This window comes from Mustela nigripes, chromosome 9 (assembly GCF_022355385.1).
Source record: "Mustela nigripes isolate SB6536 chromosome 9, MUSNIG.SB6536, whole genome shotgun sequence".
In the NCBI taxonomy this organism is placed as follows: domain Eukaryota; kingdom Metazoa; phylum Chordata; class Mammalia; order Carnivora; family Mustelidae; genus Mustela; species Mustela nigripes.
In genome coordinates, this window is record NC_081565.1 from 54,222,876 (window position 1) to 54,241,703 (window position 18,828).

Genomic DNA, 18,828 nt, shown 5'->3' on the forward strand with positions numbered 1-18,828 from the left:
GGGGAAAAAACAAAACAAAACTACTTTCAGTAGTTCAGGGGAAAAATATAAATCCAAGATCTCTGGCTTCTAATTGAAAAAAAAAAAATATATATATATATATATACAAGGACATATATATACATATATATATATATATATATATATATATATATTCAGTTGGGGAAAAAAAAAACAAAAAACAAAACCAGGGAACCAAGTGTGAACTACATAACTGAAGCAGATGAAGAGACAAAGGAATGTCTTTGCAGAGGTAATGTTCACAAAACCAATCATTCTTGCTTTGTTGCCCTTTGCCAAAGGAACACAGAGGCCACTGGTAAGGTTCACACCAGCTCTGCCCTGAATATCTGTGCCCCCTTTTAGATTTTTCAGCGAACTGATTTAGCACCTTCTCTTTCACTGGGTATAGGACAGCTGGACATAGGGGGCCATGAGAGTAAACAGAGAAGCTGAACTCTATCAGGACCCCTCAGAGTTTGACAATGATTCAGAATTGCACCTTCTAGATGGAGCCTTCCCTTTTGACTTCCATTCACACTGGCCTGCCCTTTTTCTGAACTCTTACTACACCATATACCTTGGCATTTGTTTTCTCATTACTAAAACATAGTATTTCTAATGGATATGATTTATTAGGCTTTTATGGTATTCTGGGGATACTTTATGTCCCATGTACATAAGCAATTAATTTTTTGTGGTTATTTTTTTAAAACTCTATGAAGTTAAACACTATTTTTCCCATTTTACAGACGAAGCAACAAAAATTTATAAATAAATTGTCCAGGATAAACCAGCTTATTCATTCACCGCCAAATATGTGTCTGGTATCTCTATTTCAGTTTGTAAATGTAAGTGCTTGGCATATATATTTTATTTAATCCTCATAACTCCTCTGGACATAGATATTACAATCACTATTTTACACATGAGGAATCTGAGGAGCAGAGGTCTTAAGTAAGCACGAGTTGTCATCCAGATCAGACCATCTCCAAAACCCATGCTCAAAACAATTTCTTCTTCATCTGACTTATCCATCTATTCCTAGACTACTCAGTATCTGGACCTATATTTTTACGCTACAGGTCCCCATACTGCCCGACAAATACTGAAAAAAGAGAAAACATGTCGACATAAGAGGAGTGCCCAAAATACTTATTAATAATTATCAGAGAAATTTAAGGAGAGATAATATAATTTATCTCATTATCTAACATCACCTGGGAATAAAAGTTTAATATGAATGGGTCTTTTCAGATACCTCAAACAAAAGTGTTTATATATAAATTATTATGTCTTTGTTTGTTTGTTTAAGATTTTATAGTTTGAGAGTGAAAGAGAGATCACAAGCAGGAGTGGGAGAGGAGTATAGGGAGAAGCAGACTCCCCACTGAGCAAGGAGCCCCATGCAGGGCTCAGTCAATCTCAGGACTCCGGAATCATGACCTGAGCCAAAGGCAGATGCTTAACCGACTGAGCCACCCAGGCGCCCACATATAAACTATTGTTAACGAAAACCCTTCTAGCAGAAATATGTCTTGCCTTCTTACACAAGGTGGTCAATATAATTTAATCTACTATTGTGAGTCAAGATCATTGTCAGAAAATCATTTTAAAATTTATTATAATCTAAAGATGCTAATGTAATATGTTTACAATATCTCATCTCTGAATGAAAGACTCTCTTTAACTCTTATCAGCTTTAAGTTGTTTATCTGACAAGATCTGCCCTGTTGATAACATTGTAAAATTTGCTGCTTCTAATTCCTTTGGGTGGAGGGGAAAAGGATTCTAGCCCAAATGAATTATGTGTGCAGTAAGTAGGCTCCCTGTGACAGTCTGATGTTACCAAATAGGCCTAGAGGATAAATGCATGGCACTGTTTTTGCTACTCAAAAGGCCTTTTAAACTGACTTTCGAGGTTTTTTTGTTGGTGGTGGTTTTTGTTTTTGTTTTTGCTTTTTGCTTTTCTGGGGTTTTGCTGAGGGAAAGTAGAACCAGGTTCGAACGATCAGAAGTCTGATTCTTTACCTGAATTTATATTTATGATCTTGGTTACAATGATAATAACAGTGAGTGTTTCCCATCAGGTACCATTCTCCTTTGTTCATCTCTCTGTCTTTTCTAACTCCTTAAACTTGAACTGTTAATAGAATGGGGGCTACTGGGATGGGGTGGGCAAAATGGAGTTAGTATCTAAAAAAGCTCGATGTCAAAGTTAAATATTTTTGGTTATCGTTTAGAAATAATTTCATATTTCAACTGATGATTTTGGAACTCTGAGGTTAAGAGATTTATCAGTTTACAAGGCTCCTTGGAGGTAGGACACCGAACTAGATCTCAAAAAATCCATTCCCATGTTCCTTCACAGTTACTACTATTTGCATAAAGGAGTCATTGCAGATTTCATTTTCCCTTGGAATGGCAGTACAGTAATGATCTATAATTCATTCTCATCGCTTAGTGTCTTTAGGTCAGCCTAATTTTTAGATGTCAAAAGTGAAACAAAACAAAACAAAACAAAACAAAACAAAAACCAAAATCCTGAGTATTGTCGAGCAGAGATTAACAAATACAGTTTGTACAAACTAGTCAGTTTAAAATATTTTCTGCTGGTGTCTTTTGTGAGTTAGGGACACTGGAGGTCTATGAGCTGTGAAAGGCAGACTCAAACTTGGTATTGATCTCTTTAATGAATCACGCCATCCCTCAGAGTGTCGTTCTTGAAGACTACTGTGCTTCCAAGCATTCTTCTACACATGGGAGATCCACCAAGAAATGAGAGGCAAAAACCCCATCCTTGTGGAGGAAAACAATGAGATAATGAATCTAATAATAGGTAAGCAAGTTTTATAGTATGTTAGAAGTGTTATGGGGTCCCAGGGAGAAAAAGCTGAGTGAGGGAAGGTGAATGGACATTCTGAAGGGGAGGGACAGAAGGAGGGATGTGTTTGCTAAGCAGGTTGTGGCCCCCAGAGCTAGTTCTGCTCATCTCCATGTTGAATTGACTCTAACTTTTCCATATATGTAAGTAGTATCCTCTTAGCTATATGTTAAACTCCAGTGGCTTACACTTCTTATAGTCTCCACATTGCCACAGTATGGTAGGAATTCAAAAAGTACTTGATGACTTACCATATATTTGTTCTATTTCCTGGATATCATTCAAGTAAAACTATGTTTTAGATTAAAACTGCACTTTGGAAGTGACAGAGTAAGTGAGCCATAAATGTTCATTTAAAATTTTAGATTTTTTTCTTAATTCGCTAAGACATTTGGGGAGTAAGGTGTACAAAAAAAAATTTTTTTTAAGTCTTATTATTTCCATTAAGCCACAGTCACCCATTAGGTAGGGTTTCCAGTCCTTGACTTTGATGCTAGCTTGAGTGCCAATAGTTCTTCATCACTAGGAACAGGAAATTTAGCCAGAAATCAGAGGAAATGGACGGCATAGTGGATAACTTAGAGTCCAGAAGAGCATGTGAGGCCCAAAGAATGATGGCAATCTCTGTTTCTTGGAAGTCTATGGCTAAATCACCAATCCATGAAAGATGTCCTGGGGGTTTGAGTCAGCAGTAAAAAGGAGCACATGTTCTCTTGCATTGTGAGACTGTTAGGTTTGGGAGAATACAATTAGTTTACATGGTTAATTAGAGGCAGGACTGAAAACTCAGTCTCTAGAAATTCATTCCCCTGTTCCTTCAACATTACTATTATTTGCATAATGGAGTCACTTCAGATTTCATTTCCTTTGGAATTTAGCAAAACCTAAAAATGACTTTAGGCCGCAACTGGAGTTCTATCTGGCAGTGAGCAGGAGAAACTCTTAAGGCATCCTTGCTCAGTTCCAGACAAACAATCTGATTACATCAGCGAAGATGGAAATCCGAAAAAGCCAAAGCACTCTGTATTTCACAACTTTTTAGCTTTATAAAAATGGCAGCAATAATCAAAGCTGACATTTATTGATTTATTTATTATGTGTCAGACTCTCTCCTGCCTGCTCTATGTCCATTAATTCACCAAATCCTCCAAACATTCCTACAAGGCAAAATTCTGATTGTTTCCAGTTTACAAATGAGAAAATCTGGGACAAAGAAAAGATAAGGAACTAGTTCCACAAATACACAGAAAGTGACAGAGCCACAAGGTAAATCCATTCTGGATTCTTAGATTTGGAAAATACCTTGGAATGTTGATGTCTAATGCGCTCTAATGGGCCAGCAGTATTGGCTTCCCTGGGAGCTTTGCTAGATGTGGTAGAAACTCAAGTCTCACCCTAGATCCAGAACCAGAATCTGCATTTTAATATGATCCTCACATGATCCATATGCCCATTAAAGTTTGAGAAGCACTCTCCTACAATGTCCTAGATGATTATTCAAATAGCCTCTTGCTTCCAAGATGACAGCACTTTAAACAATCATTCCTATTTCTTTGTAGAAGGGCTTTCACTGAATTTTTTTCTTTTTTTAGAAAATTTCTTCATATTTCAGTTTTCTTATTTTTACCTTTTGGTCTTCAGGTTTTATTTTCAAACCTTGCATAAGGCTAATCCCTTTTCTTATGCTATCTCTTTAAGCATTTGAGCACAGTTACCAGTTTAGATCTGACTTTACCATTCCCATCTCAGTGCCTGTGTCCTAAGCTCTCACCTACACTGGGACCAAAGCTCGTCATTATCAGACAAAGCATCCATATTTTAAAATTGTTTATTACTTAAGCTCTGCTTTCTGTCCTGGAGGCACTGCAGTATATGCATTCCTTCTTGATGTGAATTGAATTCTAGCTATGGCCAGTCGCCGCCCCCCCCCCCCCATGCTAGGAACATTTCTTTCATCCCAGACCTTCTTACTGGGGCTTTGCCTTTGCTTTTTATATTTGAGAAGTAATTTTATGCTATTTTATTTTATACTTATTTCTAAAATGTTTGCAGCTCCATATACATTGTACACATTCTCCTGTTGCTCATGGTAAGTAAGTAAAAAGTTGTGCTCTATATCATCTGTTGTCTTTTCTTCCTGACCTCTCCAGTAGAGAACTAACAAAAACGTTTCTTTGTTCACTTATTATGAAGCTTACTGATATATATATATATATATATATATATATATATATTTCTTTTTTTTTTTTTTTAATCCCAGATCTTTCTCAAAAGCCAGATATTTGCCTTTGGAAATGGTTCAATTTTCTGCTGAGTTTTTAAGAATTTTACAGGCATTGCTTAAGACTTTAGGTACTTACTGTTATTTTGACCACTTAAATCACGAATTCAGAATCCAATACTGAAAATCATCTTCTCTGTAGTCTTCCTTTCTAGTGATCTAGATGAAAATGCACATGTACGTATTTAGAACTACTCTTCCAAGAATCCAAGATTGAATGGGTAGTGGTTGTCAAATTTTGTAATACAGGAGTATCACCAGAAAAACTGTTAAAAATGAAAATTCCTACACTCAGAGGTTCTAAATCACAGGGTCTTAGGTATGAGATAGGAATTTTTATTTTTGTCAAGAACCCTATAAGACAAGTGGTTCACAGACGGAAGTTGAAAAATCTAGATCTTTCTCAGAATTACACAGTCTCTATCAATTTATCAGCACCTGCTTCATGCAGAATGGTTCATTTTATCTGGCAGGGAGTGATCATCATTAAGCAATATTCACTCAATGCTTTCTTTGTATGAGTCCCCACACTAAATACCTAACCAAGTGTGAAAGCTTTCAAAAATGAGGAATGTCATATTTATTGTCATTGCCACTGAGCTTTCCCAAGAAACAGCTACAAGAAAAATGACATCAGCGGTAGGGAAAGGCCACGGAGTTCTTGGCGTTCCAGCAACTGCTGAGGATATATGTCTCCTTGACACTTTACACGCATGTACAGTGTCATTGTCAGTAGCTGTGTTTTTGAATACAAATAAGGAGATATAATGGTAAAATGGGAGGCTAGAAATCTTATGTACTATCTCCATGCCCATAATTTTCCATTTCCTTTCTAAGACATTTCCCCTGATAAGAAGCTTTATGAAAGAGCTTTACTGTATATATGAATAGTCCAAGTACATAAACTGGACTCAAATTTATTACATATCTTTCCAGACTTAAATGGGTTGAGAAATGGGTCAACCAGTCATAAATACTATTATATATATTTTATTATTACCTGTTTGCAGAGATTGTACTTAAGTCACTTCTGCTTTACCTCAATTCAGTAACACTCTTGATTAAACTAAAAATGAAAAACCTCTCACTGGTAAATTAGTTCCAAGAATTGGTGTACTCTGGGGCTATGAATTTATTCAGGTGTTATCCATTTATTTAATGTTGAGTGAGCACAACAAAATGCACATGTGAAAGTTATGGTTTAATTGAAAAGCATATAGCATAACTTAACTAGACCCTGCTGCATCGTGCTAAAAGTAGCGGTATGTGGGGCTAAGTTTAAAAAAATCTAATTATAAGAAGAAAAATGGTAAAGTTCAGCCAATGCCTCCAAGCCAGTATTTAGTCTTTTCAATAGGTTATGACTATATATTTGGTAATTTACAAAACCTGGCACCGTATGGCATTGATATATACAAGTGAAACACAAAACACACACGTATACACATCAAGAGAAACTCCTTACAAATCAGCAGTCACTTGATTTACAAATTCTTCTGAGTACATATAATCTAGTTCATGTGTCTTTTGGCTCTCATTCAGGATTTTTTTACCCTCAGCCTAGGAGAGATAAATAAGATTTTCACCTGGTAGAAATCACCCGCTATTCATCATTGGAAGTCTAGGTCAAAATGTAAACTCTCTGATATTGAGAGATGGCCTCAGTGTTACCAAGTTGATAGACATAGTAGGTAAAAAACACTCATACTGGGGAATGGTGGTGACATATGCTGGTGGACTTCCATGACTGAATGGATGCTCTGCCCTGCCTGTTTCCTGTAGACCTGTAAGTTAGCGTTAGCTTAGCTAAACGTGGCAATTAGAATTAGGGTCAACTTTCATCAGTCTTCCCAAATGGCCACTTCTCTTTTCTCAACTACACTAGATAGAGGATTGGACTGTTAGAACACAAAACTGGGAAGACTTATGTTGAGCTTGTTTTCTTGTTTTCTGGCAGGTTTACTGATATTTATTTGGTCCAGAAAGGAGCATCAAGAGGTTCAAAGCAGATTAATTCCTTCGAAACTCAGGGATCCTCAAAGAGCATGGGCCTTTGTGGCCCCTCGAAGCTAAGGGGACACTTGATTTGTAAATCAAGTGACTATTGATTTGTAAGGAGGCTCTCCTGGGATGTGTGTGTGTGTGTGTGTGTGTGTGTAATTTGTCTGTATCAATGCTATACCGTGTCCTGTTTAACTTTGGTAGTCTTTGGTCATTCCCTTTGTTCCTTTCCTTTCATAACGAACTCCTTCATCTCGAAAATATGCTAAAGGTAAATGTCTGTAAGAAAATTTGTGAATTTTGATTGTGGAAATCCAGTCTTTTGACTGGCAATGCTAGCCTTGGATTTTCAAAAGTATTTACTAACACTTCACCTCATGAATGAAAAATCCCTAAATTTAGCAAATTTTAGTTTGGTTGATATCCTTTCCATTCAGTTGTCAAATATCTTTTGTTTCATACTGGGACTAAATTCAGCCATGGGTTGGCTACTGAAGTTTTAGATATAAATATAAAATATACAGATCATCATGTAACACACTAGACAATTAATCTTGCTACCATAGTTGAGGAAGATCATTCTTAAACCTGGCGTGACTATGTTCGAATATGAGAGTTGAATTCAAACATACAGGAGTTGGGGAGTAGGATGTAAACCACACATTTTACTTCAATCATTTCCAATATACCTGGCTTGGGGGAAAAGAGAGATTAACCAGTCAACTGCTAAAATCTCTCTTTTGTCTATGTATATTTCCTTACAGTATGTCAGATGAATCATGATTCTTTGTAAACTAGCCCTTAGGGAAAGCTCCAGTTTACTATACTGAAGATGGTTTTAATAACAAGTGAAGTCATTTCTCATTTCTTAGAAATAAGGCATCAAGAAAAAATCTCTAACTAACAGGTCATGTTGATGTAGCCAAAACAGTTATTCAAAACAATGCCTTGTATAAATGGGTTAAGAATTTCACCCAGATTCTCTTGTTAAAACCTTTCCTTTGGTGAGTCTTTGCAGAGTTTTTAGGAGCATATTTAACTAATCATTATAATTAGATGAGAAAAAGAAATTAGAGACAAGAGAAATGGGAAGGAGAAGGTAGAATTATCACTATTTGCAAGTAATATGATTATACACTTGAAAAGTCCAAAAGAACCAACTGGAAAACTACTCCCCATCAGAATGTTATCAATTCTCCTTAAGTTAATGGATAGATTTAGCACAATAAATGTCAACATTTTCAATTAGACAATCTAATTTTTGGAAGATTTTATTTAAAAATGTTTAAAATGCCAGAAAACCTCTGAAAAAGAACAATGAGGGAAAACCAAACCTATAAATTTTAAAACAGATAGTCGAAGTAACTAAATCATGGGAGCATATACATAGACAAACCGATGTAATGGAATAGAAAATTCAAGAAACTGAGCTACTTCAACATGTGAACAGGTAACAGGTCCATCAATAGGGAAATGACAGTCTCTTCATAAATAATGCTGAGACAACTGGATAACCATTGTTTCTCACAGTATGCACCATAGTGAATTACAAATGGATCAAATACTTAATTGCAAAAGTTATATAAGTATAAAATGACAACAAGTAAAGGCTTTCATATATATGACTCAAAATCCAAAAGAAAGTTTGATATAGTGGGCAGAGTGAATATCAAAAAATTTTAATTGCCCCAGGAGTCACCAACAGAGAATCTAAGAGAAGGAATACAGTGAAAGTCTGTCTTTAAGCCCCCATTCACCACTCGTCTAGTTCCATGCATACCCTCACCCTCAGGAAACCATCTGTTCTACCAGAGTCTTCCTTGATTGAAAATGCAAGAAAATATAGATATGGAGATACACACACACACACACACACACACATACACGCACACCCTATTTTATTTTAATTTATTTTCTCACCATACCACACATCTTCTCCAATTTCCATCACCCAGCCACCCAAACCCTGCCACGCCCCTCCCCCCCAGCAACCTTCAGTTTCTTTTCTGAGATTAAGAGTCTGTTATGGTTTGTCTCCCTCTCTGGTTTCTTCTTGTTTCATTTTTCCCTCCCTTCCCCTATGATCCTCTGTCTTGTTTCTCAAATTCCTCATATCAGTGAGATTATATGATAAATCTCTTTCTCTGATTGTTATTTCACTTAGCATAATACCTTCTAGTTCTATCTATGTTGTTGCAGATGGCAAGATTTCAGTTTTTAATGGCTGCATAGTATTCCATTGTATATAAACCACATCTTCTTTATTGATTCATCTGTTGATGGACATCTAGGTTCTTTCCATAGCTTGGCTATTGTGGACATTGCTGCTATAAACATTCAGGTGCACGTGCCCCTTAGGATCACTACCTTTGAATCTTTAGGGTAAATACCCAATAGTGCGACTGCTGAGTTGTAGGGTAGCTCTATTTTTAACTTTTCGAGGAATCTCAATACTGTTTTCCAGAGTGGCTACACCAACTTGCATTCCCACCAACAGTATAGGAGGGTTCCCCTTTTTCTGCATCCTCGCCAACACTTGTCATTTCCTGACTGGTTAATTTTAGCCATTCTCACTGTGTGAGGTGGTATCTCACTGTGGTTTTGATTTGTATTTCCCTGATGCTGATGCTGAGTGGTTGAGCACACACCCTACTTTATATTAAAAAAATATGTTCTATATTCACTATTTTGTACCTTGCTGTTTTCATGCCAGAGTATATCTTGGTAATCTGTCTGAATCAGTACACAGCATTTCCTCATTTTTTTGGTAAATATCTGATATTCTATTACAGAGACATGCCATTATTAATTTAATAAGTACCTCCTTGTTGAAATTTCAGGTTGTTTTCAATAATTTTTCTCATAAATATATTAGACATGCAGGTAACTATTTAAAACAGTATCTTGACACAGCTCTTAGAAATATAGCAATCTCATTCAGAAAACAGGCTTTACAAGAAGGTGTTATAAAAATCCTGAAGGCATATCATAATTAAGTCACTAAAGACATTGTTGATAAGATATAATAGTTTCCCCCAAAAGAATCTTACAAGCAAATTTACTATGATGTGACAGGCAGTGTTAAGAGACTATCTCATATAAAGTGAATATGAAATTATAATCATTATAATGATCAAATTACTGTAATTAGTACATAGAGCAGAGAATTTATCTGTGCCAATTCCACATACTAAAATAGTTTAGGCAATAGTTATCTTATCAGTCACAATCCTTCCCAGAGAAGAAATAATGACAACTCTATAACATTCTATTTTCAACTTCGGGGCACAGAACTTGTTAAATGTTATTTTTATTTTAAAATGATGGTAGCAGAGATAGGATTGTGACATAATGTATTGTAACGGATTCATTTACTCATTTTGGCAAATCCACCTATTAATTATCTCAACCTCATTCTACCAATAGGGTTAACCTGATTACTCACCAGAAATAAGAATCAATATTTCATGTGTCTATTTCCCAAATTTTTGTCCAAATATTCTCTAAGATGTAAAAGAATTGCATGGTATGTTAAAAAAAAATGAGATTTTCATCATCTTTGACTCAGAAATCTAGCAGTTATAAGAAATGTTATCCTTCTAAAGGATTCTTGATGGAGGATCATAGTGGTAATAATTAATTGTAATTTGTTCTGATTCTGACTTTTGATTTTGAGGCAATAGAGACATACCAGTCCTGAAACGCATCTGGTATTAGGAGAGCTGTCTGGTTGGTGTCTTGTTTTAACTTTTCACAGCTTCTAAGAAAACCATTGTCCTATATTTTCATACGGCATCTCAGACAGGTGTATACTATTCTTTATATATATATATATATATATATTTTAAGGCTTTTTTAAAAATTTATTTATTTTGACAGACCACAAGTAAGCAGAAAGGCAGGCAGAGAGAGAGGAAGGGAAGCAGGCTCCCCGCTGTGCAGAGAGCCCAATGTGGGGTTCCATCCTAGGACCCTGGATCATGACCTGAGCAGAAGGCAGAGGCTTTAAACCACTGAGCCACCCAGGCGCCCCAGGTGTATACTGTTTTTAGGAGTGATTACTCATCCTTTGGAATTTTAGTGCTCTGTCCCTGTGGATTTGCCTGTAACCACTTCTCATCTTCCAAAGCATGAAACACCATAGCTTATTTTGGATGTTTAATTGATTCAACATTAATGCTGCTAGGACATTTCATAATTCCTTCACATTGATAAGTTAAATTATGAAAGGTCTATTACATCTAGAGAATATGTTTCCATAAACATACTTGGTAATAATCAGACTTGAACAATGGATAACAGTACATTTGCGACCAGAGGAGAATGGTTCATTGGCTCTCCAGAAAAAGCATATCAGTAAGTATCCAGCTGATACACTCATGTGTGGAATTGGTAGGAAGTTACACAGAGGACAACACTTCCCAGCTCGGGCTGATGCCCACATGTATATTATATGAGCCTTGAATGATTGAGATGCATTTCTTTTTGACTATCTTTTGACTATTTTCTTACATTAAAACCAGTCAAATTTTGGGAAGACGAACTTATTCATTCTTTTAACCATTTCTGTGAGCACTAGATTTGCGTCATATGTCAAGTTTTATCAGAATAATAAAGCCGTCATATATATTCATATATTACATGAACGGAATATAGCAAAAATGAGACTGCTTACTTTTAGGGGAATGACAGTGGAAAATAAAGAAATTTCTTAGATACACTGCTTCAAGAACTTCAGATTGGAGCTAATGATGTTGAAGTGTTTGTTATTGATACAGTAAGAACTAAAATGGTCTTGTTGTCATTCAAGGTACACATCGGACATTTGGAAAACAGCAATGGCAACAGCTGAATGACACATTTAATGCCTGGAAACAAAATTTGAAGAAAGTGAAAAAGAGCCTTTTGAGTCTTTCTGAAATTTTACACTATGTATGAAGTTTATACATAAATTATAAAATAGTTGTTCTGTTTTATATATATATAATAGCATATATATATATATATACACACACACATATGGCATAAAATAGTTCTTTGAGAAAATCTAAATCATAACAAAACATTATAAACTGAAAAGAAAAAGAAACCTGAACAGGAAGATTCAGGCGGTCAGAACTCAGGGGAAGAAACTTAGCCTTGCTTTGGCCAAAATGAAAAAGGATATTCTTTATTTTAAATAATATGTATACATGCATAATGAAGATGCCATCTTGAAACTGATGAGTTGTTGAATATTCAGGGCTAAAATGATTTCAAAATGGTAACTAACTTATAACATGGAATTGCACAGATAGCAGTGATCAAATCCTGTGTAATTTCTCCAGAACAAGAAGGAATTAACTGAATAAAAAACAAGCAAACAAACAAAACCAATCACAAGAGATCAATGTGGAAAAAATAAAGTCTCTGAGGGGTGAGCTCAGCTAAAACCCTGGCTGTGGGATTCTGGACCAGTTACCTTCTACGTCCTATGGTTCCCCATCTGTAAAATGAGGATACTGGAAACTCCTTCAGGGAAGTTGGTATAAAGATTAAATGAGGTTATTGCCAAGCATGAGACTAGCATATAGTAGGCATCTAACATTTTTTGTTTCATCTTTTCTTTCCCTTGCTTTTATTTTCCATAAACACAGAAAATCAGCAGCAGCATCCATTTGTTCCCGGCCTATATTGCTTATATTGATATATGATAATAAGTGCCCTGATTAAATTTCTCCCTCTATCCTTATTGAGAGCCAAATCACTTCCAAATCCTTCCTCATAATTTTATATGTATTTCTTATCATCATGATACAAAAGATGTCTGGGAAAGCAAATTCTACAATAATTATCAGCTGTGCACAGTATTTTACTTCCTCCCCATCGTTAATATTTTTAATATTACAAGACAGAAATCCTTTGCCTTCACTTAATCACATTTTTCCTCCTGTCATCGATATAGATGCTGGTCAATGGATCCTCAAACCACATAATCTTTCTTTATTTCTTCTGCAACAATGTTCAGATGAAAACGACACAGGTCACCTCATTTGTTCATACAGAGGGCATAAGAGTAGTTGTGGCAGATTTCAGGTACTTACTTGATAGGCATCTAGTTTAAGAAATATGTGGCCTCAATCCAACATAGTTTCCATAAGGAATTAAAGTGAAAATCTAACTATAGGAATAGTAGTTTCAGTGTTTTTGTGAATTCGGATGTGTAAGTCTATTCTCAAGTATATGAAAACCATATATTTTCAACTATATTAGCTACTGTGGAAAAGCACTGGAAACAGACAAAAAAAATCAGTTTGATTCAAAACTAGAAAAATATACTGGGGTCAAGGAGCCCAATGAAGATTCTTTAGTAGGGAGATGAATTACCAGGACCTGGGTTTCAGGAGACGATTCTGGAAAAGGGTTTAAATTCCTTAGGTAAGGCAGAACCTGATGCATTACAAAGGGTAGCCAAAATGTCAGATATTAGAATCTATCTAAAATTAATATTCTTGAAAATTATTTATTTATTTATTTTAGAAAGAGAGTGAGAGCATGTGAGCTGGGAGAGGGGCAGAGGCAGAGGGAAGAAAATCTCAAGCCGACTCTACACTGAGTGCAGAGCCTGACGGAGCTCCGTCTCATGACCCTGAGATCAGGACCTGAGCCCAAACCAAGAGTAGGACACTTAACAGACAGAACCACCCATGTGCCTCTACATTTAATTTTTTAATGTTGAAATGTAGTTTGATCAAAAAGCGGACCAATACATCCTTAAAAGACAACACTGTCATCTGTCATATATGTGATGGAAGGAAGTATGGAAGGAGTCCGTTCTTCTCTGGATTCCTTCCCTTATAGTTTAGCTTCCTCTCCTCTCTTCTCTTAGTCCCTCCCATGAACTCCTCTCTTTCTCATAAAAACTACTTATTTAAAATGTCACTCAAGGGGCACCTGGGTACCTCAGTTGGTTAAACGTCTCCCTTAGGCTCATGATCCTGGGTCTTAGGACGAGCCTGGCGTGGGGTCCCCAGCTGAGCAGGGAGCCTGCTTTTCCCTTTCCCTCTTCCCTTACTCCACCCCCAACTCCCGCTCCTGCTCTCTCTCTCATTCTCTCTCTCCAATAAATAAATAAAATCTTTAAACATTAATAAACAATGTCATTCAATTGCTATTGCAGAGATTTTGAAAACTTGGAGAAATCAAACGCCATGGGCTGCTGTTTCATGGGTGCCTCTGATGGCTGGTCCGACTCCAAGTCCACCAAATTTAGCAACAATCAGAGGCCTTGCAGCCTCACTAAGGGAGATAGTACTTTTGCGGGGGTGCTGGAATGCAGACAACACCTGATGTCTGGGAAGGGAAAATAAACAGAGGTAAATGACCATGCTGATCTTGGCAGGACTGCGAAAACACAGCCTAAAATGCCCAGCCAATCTGATAGGGCTGGAAGTCCTACACACACAGTGACCAAAAAGGAAGTAGAAATCTGACATGTAGGAAGCAGGAGAGCAAAGGAAGGGCAGGAAGCTTAGCAAAACATGGAATACCCAGCCGTCCGAAATATCTCTGTATGTGTACACACAGGGCTCAACTTGACTGACCAAAAGGCTCCAGTTAGAAAGCTCACCCTTTTATGTGGCACTCTGGTGGCAGTTCAATCCTACTGAAGGAAGCTACAAACCATTCACAGGGTTGGTAGGCAAAATTTCACTTTCAACAATTACTGTTTTCAGGAATAAACGTGACCATCAGACTCAGGGAATAACTCTGAAAGCTAATCAATTCAATACATTTCACAGATGAGAACATCAAAGCTCAGAGGAGGGAAATGATTTTCCCAGTCCAGCTTTGCTGACTGGAGCAGAAGGAGGTAGAGAACTCAGGAATCCTGGTTGCTGAATTAGGGTATATCCGCCTTCACATAGCTTGTACTCCTACTCTACCCACAGTCACTTCTTGTCCCCTCTCCAGCCCTCTCCCCCCCACCACGTTGTCCTCCCCCCATCACTTTGCTGAAGTAGAAATTTAAGAGAATTACCTGGGAACCTCCAATTATGAATTGTGGAAGTTGCTCATCATCCTTTATATTCCATCATTCCTAACAAGTGAGACCAACCCAAGTGGAATATATATAAATGGTGTTGACTGAACATTTTGTAATCATGCCCCACCTTGTGCTCCAGAACAGGTGGTAAGGAAAAGTTAGATTGGAGTGGAATGTATCATTGCTTCACATTTTCCTATGTGTACGTGTTATTCTGGTTGCCCAGTTTACCCCTGCGATGGGATAAAAAAAACAGTATCACAATCACAGCAACAAATAATCTTCCTATGACTCTTCCTCGACTCCCAATTTTAGGACTCCAGTCCTTTTTTAAATTTCTTCCCCACTGCTGGGTATTTCTGGAATTCTCCAAAAAGCACGTGTATGCTGATGTACAGAGCTGACATTTCCCACATCCCTCACTGATCCTATACCGGAGAAATTGCCAGTCAGCCACTCTGAGTCCGTCTCAGAGCCTCCAACTTCTGCAGCTGGTCTGGAGTGAAACTTCTTGGGCTGCTAGAGCCAACTAGCAGAGGTCACCTACAGTCACCACACACTCCCCTCTGTCATCTAGCTCTATGACAGACATCATGTTGCCTTTGGATCCTCTCAGACTATTCACCGGTGGTGTGTTGCCCTTGTATTAAACTTGTCTGCTTCTGATTTCTCTTCCCAGAGGATGATTTATTTACCAGAAAGATTTTCATGGGGCCTTATGAAACGAAGATTTCTGACAGACATATCCCACAACTCCATTAAGTTATCATGCTCCATATCCGTAAGATATGATGGACTCCAAAGCACACAAAGATGTATGGGTTAAAAATGTAAAACACTGGTGAGGGTTGAAATGTAACCCACACTCCACTAGCAAACCATGCAACCGGGACTATGTCTGGTGAGACAGTATCTTTTTCTCATTTACAGTTGGGCTGTGGCCTTGCCTGAACCCTTAAATTGAGGCTTCAAACAGGAATCCCTGCTATATGGAGAACACAGACCATAAATCACATTTCCTCTGTAGTAGACTTTGTCATATGGCCTGGCAGTGGGCATAGAAACTGTATCACTAGGTAAGATCTGTGAGGTGGCACGTAGTTCCTATCTAGGGAAAATCTCTGGTCTTGTAAAAACAACATGAAGACAAAAACAGTTAAGGACTTTCTAAAGGGCCAAACGCTGGCTTTCTCTCAACTTCTAAATCTAAACTCAATTAAAGCCCATGACACGTCTTTCATGTTCATCTGTTGAGTCACCGAAACATTGTCATGCTCAGGACCATATTCTGGTCTCAGACAACCTTCCTACTCCAGGCTTTGGGTGTTCCTGGTTCAGTACCATGTAACGTCATATTCTTCCTTTCTTGGCACGTAATACTTTCATAAAATAAGGAAATTTGATCCATAATTTTAGTATCATTGCAATTGTTGCTATGAAGACTTTGGGATGGGAAGTGGTCTAATGACCATTAACGAAGGCCAGATTTCAGAACACCAAGTGGCCTGGCTTCTATTCCCCTTCCTCCTGAGGGGTTATGCCCACTAACCAGCGAGGACTGCCAGAATTCCATCTTCAGTCGTTGTTTGATTCCAAACAGTATCTTACTGTGTGTAGTCAGCTAAACTTCTTGCTTTTTGCAAATCTATACTTCCCAAAAAGTTTCTCAGTGTATCGTTAAAGTTCACCGATTCAGCCCTTGCCCTTTACAAAAGTCTTGGAACCTACATACAAAGATTAAACCCGGCTGCATAAAAAGTCAGACAATCCAGCCAAGGAGCTGAAGTGGTTCCCACCCTTCACACTCGCCACACCCCGTCAGCCAACAATAAATCCCCTCCCGACATAAAAGTCCCTCTCCCCCACTCACCCGAGAGTAATCCCCTATTGGCAGGAAGCCAGAATGAACAGATGTGTCTGCCCCCACTTCCTGGGGTGGGGTCAGGCAGCATCAGCTTTGATCAACCAAAAGGAGGAATTTCCAGTGTCAACGGCCCTCTGCTGAGAATGCCCCAGGGTCTACTCCAAGAAGTAAAGGGACCAGGGATTAAAAAACAAGTAGGAGCATCCCAACTGGGCAGAATAGCACAAAAGACCTGTGCATCACAAGAGGTGATGGCGTGATCGTTCCCTTTTCTTGCACAGTAGTGTGAACACAAGTAAATCCACCTTTCATGGCCAGAAGCTCTTTCTGAGGAAAGGAAAAGCCTTAGTGGTGTTGAGTTTAGTCCTCCCTGTTATTCAGTCATTCTTGCCAGTAAACTAAACACACAAAAAAGAGTATTAACCCTTATGCAACTCAAAGATGTGTTACAGTAACGTTAATTAGTGTTTGCATTGGACCAGACCGGGAATAGTTCCATGCACCACTCCGCTGACTCCCATAAGGCATCACCACTGTTTCCACTTGTGAATTTCCACTGGAACCACATATCACCATCTCCAGATGAGCCACTGAAGTTGGACATATCTGAGAGCCTTGTTTGGAACTTTGGTCGTATGATGAGAGCCTTAAAAAGTATTGCAATATCCCTCATAGAAACTAAGGAAATTTCCATGGTGAAGTAAGAGAAAGTGTCTTGCTCAGTCAGCCAACTTTTGCTGTACACAGCCACTCGGGAAAACTATCCATCAGCAAATGTCTGTGATCTAATCTTAGTAGGAACCCATAGGACACTTTGGTGAATTTGTTAGAGCAGGCTAAGAATCTTCACAAATAATACTAAATCTCAACCACGAAGGTCCATTGCTCCTACACTTCTCAGTCCTGTGCAGGTTGGGAAGGGATAGGGTAGGAAGAGGAGGGCCTCTGTTCCAAGCAGGAACCAGATTCTTTCCCTTCAGGGGCTCTGCCACCAGACCTCGGAGTCCTATACTGCAGCTCCGCATCTGGCCAGCATGTGAGGGAAGACAGAGAACAGGGAGCATGTGCCAAGACTTTCACAAGTTCAGCTTGGAGGTAGTCGGTGTGCCTCACTCTCCTCACCATATTCCTTAGGAGCTGCAAGGGAGCCTGGAAAAAGTTTTCAAGTTCTACATTTGCCCAGCAAAGAACAAAAAATTGTAGGTTAATAGTTGCTGCAGAGTTAAAGCACGTCATGGGTCAAAGATTTGGATAAGAGTTTATGCATTGGAGGAGGGGACATTTTTGTTCTCAAGAAAAAAACTAGAATATGCCTATTCTAGTTTAGAAAACAAAATGGATAGCCTTTTCTGGATAGCATGGTTTTCTAACATTGATCTTTCCAAAACGTTCAGATGGTAGAAGATGCAGACAGAAGAAAAACAAAGCAATCATGGACACACGCACTCATGTCCTGTGACTTTGTCTGACGTGTGAACAAGAAAGACTGCATTTTGCTTCATACACTTATGTTTCCCTGGCAGCTAAAGAGCTTTGCAGGCAAAGTCAAATTTTTCTAGCATAATATTATTTTTTGTATTTTTTTAAAGGAAGTCTTGGGGCACCTGGGTGGTGCAGTCAGTTAGGTGTCCAACTCCTGAAATTGAACTCAGGGTCATGAGTTCAAGCCCTGTGATGGGTTCCATGCTGGGTGTGGAGACTACTTAAAAAAAAAAAAAATTCTTGCTCAGTTGTTTATTATTATTATATTTGATTTAAAATGCAACATGTTT

The 18,828-nt window shown here is 38.0% G+C and overlaps 1 long non-coding RNA gene and 1 pseudogene across 2 annotated transcripts in view; one reads left to right on the forward strand and one right to left on the reverse strand.

Annotated features, from left to right (window-relative positions):
- Nucleotides 1–15,243, reverse strand: part of LOC132025131 (uncharacterized) — a 50,095-nt gene extending 34,852 nt beyond the window's left edge. For both annotated transcript variants that reach the window (XR_009406428.1, XR_009406427.1), the window contains exons 1-2: nucleotides 15,187–15,243; nucleotides 5,245–5,324 (exon numbers count right to left, since the gene is read on the reverse strand). This is a non-coding gene — a long non-coding RNA (uncharacterized LOC132025131). The remainder of the gene's footprint in view (nucleotides 1–5,244; nucleotides 5,325–15,186) is intronic.
- LOC132024918 (eukaryotic translation initiation factor 3 subunit M-like) lies at nucleotides 11,490–12,104 on the forward strand (annotated as a pseudogene).
- Nucleotides 15,244–18,828: the final 3,585 nt, after the last annotated feature.